Source organism: Dioscorea cayenensis, chromosome 20 (assembly GCF_009730915.1).
Source record: "Dioscorea cayenensis subsp. rotundata cultivar TDr96_F1 chromosome 20, TDr96_F1_v2_PseudoChromosome.rev07_lg8_w22 25.fasta, whole genome shotgun sequence".
Lineage (NCBI taxonomy): Eukaryota > Viridiplantae > Streptophyta > Magnoliopsida > Dioscoreales > Dioscoreaceae > Dioscorea > Dioscorea cayenensis.
In genome coordinates this window covers 6,522,380-6,530,487 of record NC_052490.1, presented here as the reverse complement: position 1 = coordinate 6,530,487, position 8,108 = coordinate 6,522,380, and positions in this window count along the sequence as shown.

The window sequence follows — 8,108 nt, the reverse complement described above, 5'->3', positions numbered from 1 at the left end:
TCGGATACACCTCTTGGAATCCCTAGAGTGCTTTGCGGTCATATGTGGTGTGAGGTGTTGAGATTGAGTGAATTTTCCACTGGGACCTCATAGGGGACTACTAACAGCGATCTAGAGGCCGGATCTGATTATATTTGGATTTCCACGACTTAACTTACTCATCATAGAAACACTTTGCTTATCCGGTACCTAATACCTGAATCCTATGGGAAGCATTGCCCGAATACCCCACTTTTACTGATAGAGATCTCCATCCATTTCACCCTTGCATATTCATCTCCTGTATTCATTTTGTCACACATTAGATCACCACACCTTTCCATTTATCATTAGGCTAGAGAGCAGAGAAGAAGTTAGTACTATTAGCCCTATTCCCTGTGGATTCGATTACCCGACTCACCGGGTATTTTATTACTTCGACACTCGTGCACCTGCGGTTCACACGTATATTCAGACACGTGTCAAGTTTTTGGCACCGTTGCCGGGGAATAGGATACTAGGAACACTAGGACTTTGTTGCTCTAGCCACTTATTTTTTTCTTTTTTTTTGTCTATTCCACACTTTCTTTTTCTTCCATCATTCTCATCGATTTTTATTTTGTTTTCATCATTTTCACTCTATCCTCTTCCACCATTCTATTTTGTTTTATTTTGTCTTATTTACTTTTTCTTGCATGGAACTTGAATGATGATTAATCCAGTTGTAGATTTATATTTTCAGGTTGATGCTCTCACTAGAAAAATTGATCAATTTGTCAATGTTCATCAACAACACAATCCATATCGCATCAACTATCATCCAAATCAAAGGAGCTACCCAAACCTCTTGTGGGATATTGATGGACAACAATGGGAAGCACCACAACAAGAATTTCAGCTGAATGAGAATCTTGAAGAAGATATACTTCGGTTGGAAAGAGTGTTACCGAGATTTATTGAAGCAACTGATGCCCGTTTCCAAAATATTGAGGCCACATTAAGTTGTCATGAGATCTCCATCAAAAACATTGAGCATCAATTAGGAGAGATCTTGGACATGCTTGCTAAAGAAAAAGAAGAATTTGAACAAGCAAGGCAAGTATCTCCGGGACATGATGAGGCCATGAACAACATGGAAGAAATTGGGAAAATTGAGTACATTGGGGCAGAAAATGAAAAGCAAGAAGTTGAATATCATTTTGAGATTTTGGATTGTGTGACTGAAGATTGTGCTTGTGATCGAAAAAATTTTCAAGGGGATTTGCTAGTGTCATGCTCCTCTCAAGTTGAAAATACATTAGAAGAAGCAAACCTTAAGGTTATGGAACAAGCATCTTTCTTTGGGATTGATCAACTCTTACAATGCAAGAGAGAGGTTTTGGGAATGGAAGAAGATGTGGGTAGGAGATTGAAGCCATCCAATGACCCACCTGTGCTAAGCTTGGACAATTCCCAACCCAAATTGTTTACTTGGAGTCCAAAAGTAAGATGGTTGGACTCTCCAATTAATATTCCACCCCGACAACTAGATCCTTGGTTTAAAGGAAGTAGCTATGCAATATCTAGTCAGGAGGAACACACTCTTTTCAAGCCTCCATAAGGTAAGGAAGAGGTACATCAAGCTTAGTGACTTAAAACAAGCGCTTCTTGGGAGGCAACCCAAGTTTTTAATTGTTTTCTAGCTTAGATTTTTAATTTTGCAGCAACAAAATCATGAGTGTGTGCTTTGTTAAATTTTTATTGGTGTTGAGTTCTTCATGAAGATTTTTGGTGTTTTAGATTAAATGTATGTGCGTGGCATATTTTAGTATGATATTCATATTTTTAGTTGGGAAGTTGGACTTAATTTCATGTAAATATCTCTGTGGATGTGTTTCTGCAAAAATTCTGCAACCCACACCGGCGTGTGGAATTTCCACGGGCCTGTGTACAGTACTCACGCCCCCATGTGAAGTTTTCACACCTCCATGTGGGGTAAATTGATTAAGAGGACCACTATTCACCATTTTCATTCACACATCCCTTCATCTTTCTCACACACCCACACTCCCAAAGATTTTTCCTTAGTCATTAAAAGGTTTAGAAGGGTTTTGCCAGCCATTTAATCATACTTTATTCCTCAATTCACAGCGATGAGCTCTCATTTTTCTAACCTTCTCCATGCCTCCATTTTTTGAAATTTATGTGGATATCTTGGTTCTTATTCATTGTTCTTCATGGAAATCACCTTAATATGCTTGAGAATGCTTTTATAAGAGTTTTGAAGAGCCGTTGAGGGTCAGTATGGCATTTTTGGCCATAGCCTGGCTCCCACACGGTCGCGTGGGATGCCCACGCGACCGCGTGGGCTGAAAATCATGCCCAAGAAGCCCATGCGGGCGCTTGGAAAATCCACGCGACCGCGTGGGCTGCTTTCAAGCTAAAAATTGGCCACACGGGCACGTGGATTTTCCACGCGCCCATGTGGATTCCTACAGCTTGCCATTTCATGTAAATTTTCATTTCTTTGGCAGTTTTCTTGCAGGTATGGCACTAAGGACCGAAAATCATTGATCGTATACGGTTAACCTTGGATGAGAACATTCTTTTGGCACACCGGCAACACCAGAAGACAACATCGATGCTTGAGGCGTCCCACTCATGATTCTTTAGTTTCCTTTACTTTTGTTTTCATTTTTTAGTTTTTCTTTATTTTATCTTTTAGACTTTAGTTAACTTTGTGTTTTGTTTTGTTTGTGCGAGTTTGTGCTTCATGTGTTTACTATTAAGAACTCGTACATCTTTTCTATTTTGTTGAGCTTCACTGAACCCCTTGTCTACGTGCAGATGGCCTTGAGAGTGATGTTGATGGTGTTTTAGTCATAGACACGATCATGTGATATTGTCACATGGTCATGTGAGCTTCACAACCCATACAACAAGCCCATGAGTTAGACTTCACCAAACGATTAATAAGAAGCATTGTAGCAAAATTAATGTTTATGCGCCCGCGTGGAAATTCCTGTAGCCCACGTGGGCTCATGGAAAATCCACATGGGTGCGTGGGAGCACGTGACATACGCGGTCTAAGGCCTATAAATAGCCGTTTTGCACTATTCTTTCTCATTGTTTGTGCAGCGCTTGAGCGGTGAGACGGCTAGGGTTTAGAGAGGAGGTCTTTACGGCTTTGGAGGCGCTTTGTCACCACCATTGATCGATTCCTCCTTCATCATAGCATCAAGGAAGCCACCGGTGAACCTAGCTTCAGAGTGGGTCGTTCATGACGTCGAAGCTCTCCATCAAGGCCATCAGTTCATATATAAAGGGGTTTATTTCTATGGTTTTAATGCACTTTCATTTATTGATGGTATGTTTTGTATGTTGCTCCATGCAGAGCTAAAACCCTAGAGGGTATTTGGGCATGTGAACCCTAGGATTCTCATCTTTTGTGGATTTGCTTAGTGTTTCTATTTAATCCGAGTTTGATTAAGTTTTAAGCTTGATTGTCTAATGCTTGCTTTCCTTATTGATCATTTGGTTATTTGGTTTGCATGATTTGTTACCTTGGTGAGAGAGAGGTCTCCATTAGTGTTAGAATCTCGAGATTGAAGAGGGTTGAGAGGGTGAGTCATGAGATAGAGAGCATCCCCTTTCCCATCCGATTGGTGTATTCTATCTCTGTTCCCTAAGCTCTATGCAACCATATTTGGTGTGAGGCGTGAGATTGAGAGATTTCTCCGCCGGGACTTTGTAGGGGGTTAGGATCCTTCGCCGAGAATTAGGGTTGGATCAATCTTTAGGAATCGGATACACCTCTTGGAATCCCTAGAGTGCTTTGCGGTCATATGTGGTGTGAGGTGTTGAGATTGAGCGATTTCGCCACCGGGACCTTGTAGGGGACTAGTATCGGCGATTGGGAGGTTGGATTCGATTATATTTGGATTTTCATGACTTAACTTACTCATCATAGAAACATTTTGCTTATGTGGTACGTAATACCTGAATCCTAGGAAGAGCATTGCCCGAATACCCCACTTTTACTTATTGAGATCTCCATCCATTTCACCATTGCATATTTGTCTTCGGTATTCATTTCTTCGCACATTAGATCACCACACCATTCCATTTATCATTATGCTAGAAAGCAGAGAAGAAGTTAGTACTAGTAGCTAGCCCTGTTCCCTGTTGATTCGACTACCAGACTCACCGGGTATTTTATTACTTCGACACCCGTGCACTTGCGGTTCACACGCATATTCGGACACGTGTCAGTGTGTGTGGAAGCTTTCCATGCAACACCTCCCGGTATTCTTTATTCTAAGGATTGAAAAGAGGGCTTTCATGGCTCTTGTGTTTCTCTCCTTCATTTGTATCTTAAATGCATGCGCTCAATTAGCGGAGGGCTAATTTTTAGATGTTTGAGCATAGTTGAACTCTAAAGTTTTTTTTTCTTGACTTTGGTTGTTGGATCTTGATGTTTTAGTTATTCTTTTTAATTGCAATCATATCTATTTGGGTATAATTGTGTCATTGAATGAATGATTACTAATGATACGAAAGGCCTAGCTCTCATATTTGGTATTGCTACGTGACGAAAAGACATTTCAACCTAATATAGACTTGCCATAATTCGAGATGGTAGCAAGTACACCTTTGGTTAGCGTACTTTAGAGACTTCGTCTCCCACAATCTTTCCAATTGAGTTAGTGACAAATTTTCATGCTCTTTGCAATCATGTCAAGTAGATATTTGGAGAAATTGCATTTTTGCTCTATATTCGGATTTGGGGTAATCACTCTTTTGGGGGAGATTATCTACTCAAGCGATTATCATTAGTTCACAAAAGGTTTCCATAGTGTGTTAATCCTATTGTGTGGATGTTTATAACATCTCTGCACATATTCAGTTACACTTCGCCTGAGAAATCTGGGATTTGTATATTTTTGGAACCTTTCAGTTCAAATAGGATTGTATGTTTAGACAATCATTGTCCTGCACCTCATAACCCTAGAGGAATGTTATGCTTGGGTATCACTTTCTTCCTTGTTTTCTGTAGAGCTATTTCTAGTGTTTTCTTTCTTTTGATTACTTTTGCTCACACACATTATTCCATTATTCAGGCTTTTGTTTTTCAAATATAGAGTTACTACTAGTATTCACTTTCTTCCCTATTGATTGACACTTTGCACTCACACACACTGTGGGATCGAAAATATGCGTCTGGCATCATGAAAAGACACAAGACAATATATCGAAGCACAAATATCATATTTGTTTTGTGTGGGTTCTTTCATTCCTAATAGGGGGCAAGCCCCTATTATTAATTACCCCAGATTTAAAATCTTAGGAACCTCCGATTAAGGGGCAAAAAGTACAAATAAAAGCAAGAAAATTTGCGAATTATGAAATTTGTTATTTTATTATATAAACATATTTATTACATCACTTATATATATATATATATTATATATATCATTTTTTATTGCTGCTGCCTGTGCCTTGTCACTGCGTTGCATGCCACTGCATATGCCTTGTTGCCATTTTTTAGATCTTGTTATTGCCTTGAGATTCGCCACTGCCTATGTTTTGTCACCACATTGCATGTCCCTCCATCATTTTAAAAAGTCTTTCTCATTACGGCCTTATATATATCGTTTTTTATCTTTCATATATGTTTTTCTAAGAAAAAGAAGTCCGCCGCCGTGAGTTGAACATTCTTGCTATAGCTTCTGACCAAGTAATTTTATTGCCGCTCTGGTATATACCATCAATATTTGATATATTTACCGAACCCCTTTTTTTTTATTGCCATACATTCTATAGTCTTCTTCATGGTTCATATCATTGTAGTCACCATCTTTTCCTTTACTCAATCAGCATAGCCAACATTCATTGTTACTAATCATTTTTATAATCAATTAAACCTCTTGCGAAACTCTATCATATATATATATATATATATTCTTATTTATTTTATTTATTTTTATTTATTAGGTAATGTTAGCTACATTCCCAATGTAGATATGCATGTTCCTCATCATTCAACGTGCATGGTAAGTTATTATTTGTTTGTTTTTATTTATTTATTATTTTTTGTCTTGAGATAACTCAATGTTTATCATCATCATTCTCGTCCCATGCACAAAGGTGGGTCCCGGTTTTTTTATTATTTTTTTATTATTTTTATACTTTCCATCATTTTTTTCCATTTCCATGCACGTGAATCTCATCATTCGGTGAAAAATTTTTTTATTTCAATTTTTATTTCAATTGTGGGCCTTGCATATATGTCTTTTTTTATAGTGGGCCCTTTTCATTATTATGCACAAATAATGCACGTGAATTATGCATCATATTATATATATATTTATCTATATATATATATATATATTTTGCATACTTCTTATTTTTATGCACATATGCATGTTTCTTATTCATTTATTATTATAGTTTTTTACTTCTCATCCCATACACATGCATACCGCACATTTTGTCTTTTTAAGAATCATCACCATCATCATCAGCTTGTAAATTGAGATTTATGAACTGGCTAGAAACTCTTTTAAATAGTGACACCGATTTTTTTTATTATTACTTTTTTTATTTGATTTTGTTTATGGTGTATGAGTGCGTCATCCAAAACCCGTAAACCCAAAATTCTAATTTATTTATTTTTATTTTATTTATTAAGATGTGTCAAACTAATGTCGGATCCTTCCGAACAACCACATCATCATCAAGAAATAATATCTTCTCAAGGTATACAAAAACCTCAAATGGTTAAGCATAGACAAATATCTTGGATTTTTTTATACTTGAGATTCTCATGTCAAGTCGAAAGAGATAAAGGGGATGAGTTTTGAAATAATATTCAAGCAATCGAATAATAAGAAGAATTCAATCACTTAAAACTATTGATGTTCTCCACATCAATGGTTGCACATGTTTGTCGAAATCAAGGCGTAACGATGTTTTATATTATGTGTGCTATATAAGAGGTGCTTGGCTTCTCTTCATTGCTTGCATGTGTGTGGAATCATGTCCTTTTTAATTCACATTGAGTATAGAGCCTCTTTCAAGCACCCGATTGCAAACCTTCCAGTCCCAACCGAGAAAGTCCCCATCTCGTCACCCTGAGGCATTCATCGAACATCCCGGGGCACCGATCGTGTCTTCATACTGAGTCACATAAGCCAGCACAAAAACTCTTGGTGATCTCAACATCAAGGTCCGAGAGAATAAAGACGAACCCGTCTCATTCTTCTCAAACGGCAGCGAAGACGAAGAGAAAAAAAGCAGCGGCGAGCAACAGGTGATAGAGGTACCACGGCGACGATCGACCTCCGCCGTGATTGACGGCATTATCTCGGCCGTTCAATTACGCCGGCAAGCATCAACGGTGAACGCGGCAACCAAAACGATGTAGCAACGGCGATTAGTCGGTGGCGGCGATTGACATCCGGGCGTGATCGACGGCATTATCTCAGCTGCTCAATCACGCCGCGGCATCAACGATGAACACGGCGAGCAACAGACGATTATATATATATATATATATATATTGATTATGTAAAAAGGAGAAAAAGGCCTTTTTCTTACTTTTTCTTCTCTCTTTTTCCTTCCTTCTTTCTCTTCCTCCCCTGAATCTTTTTATATCTTCCTTAATCCCACTAACCTCTTTAGATCTTTTTTTCTTTTTAAAAAGACCTCTCCTCCTTATCTTAACCCCCGAACCTTCTCCTTCTTATCCTAATCCTAACCCCCTATAAGATCTAGGATAATATCGGATTTTCAATTCATTTTAATTTGAAATTTCAAAATTTCAATCTTCATTTATTATTTATTTATTATTTTATTTTATTTTTTTACTTTTATTTATTTGTTATTTATTCATTATTTTTATTATTGTTTTTTTATTTTTATCTTTTTATCTTTTTAATTCATTAACCCAATTTGCCTTTGGGATGTGTGTTTGGGTGCCTCGGTATTTGCACTTTCTCAAATCGCTCGAGATCCATTCTCATGTCACATAAAATTTAGGATTGCCTCAGGATATGTGTTTGGGCTATTCTAAGATTTGAGATTGCCTCGAGATAGGTGTTCTCAGGGGTCGTCTTGTAATAATTAATTTAATTTTTGCATTTATGCCT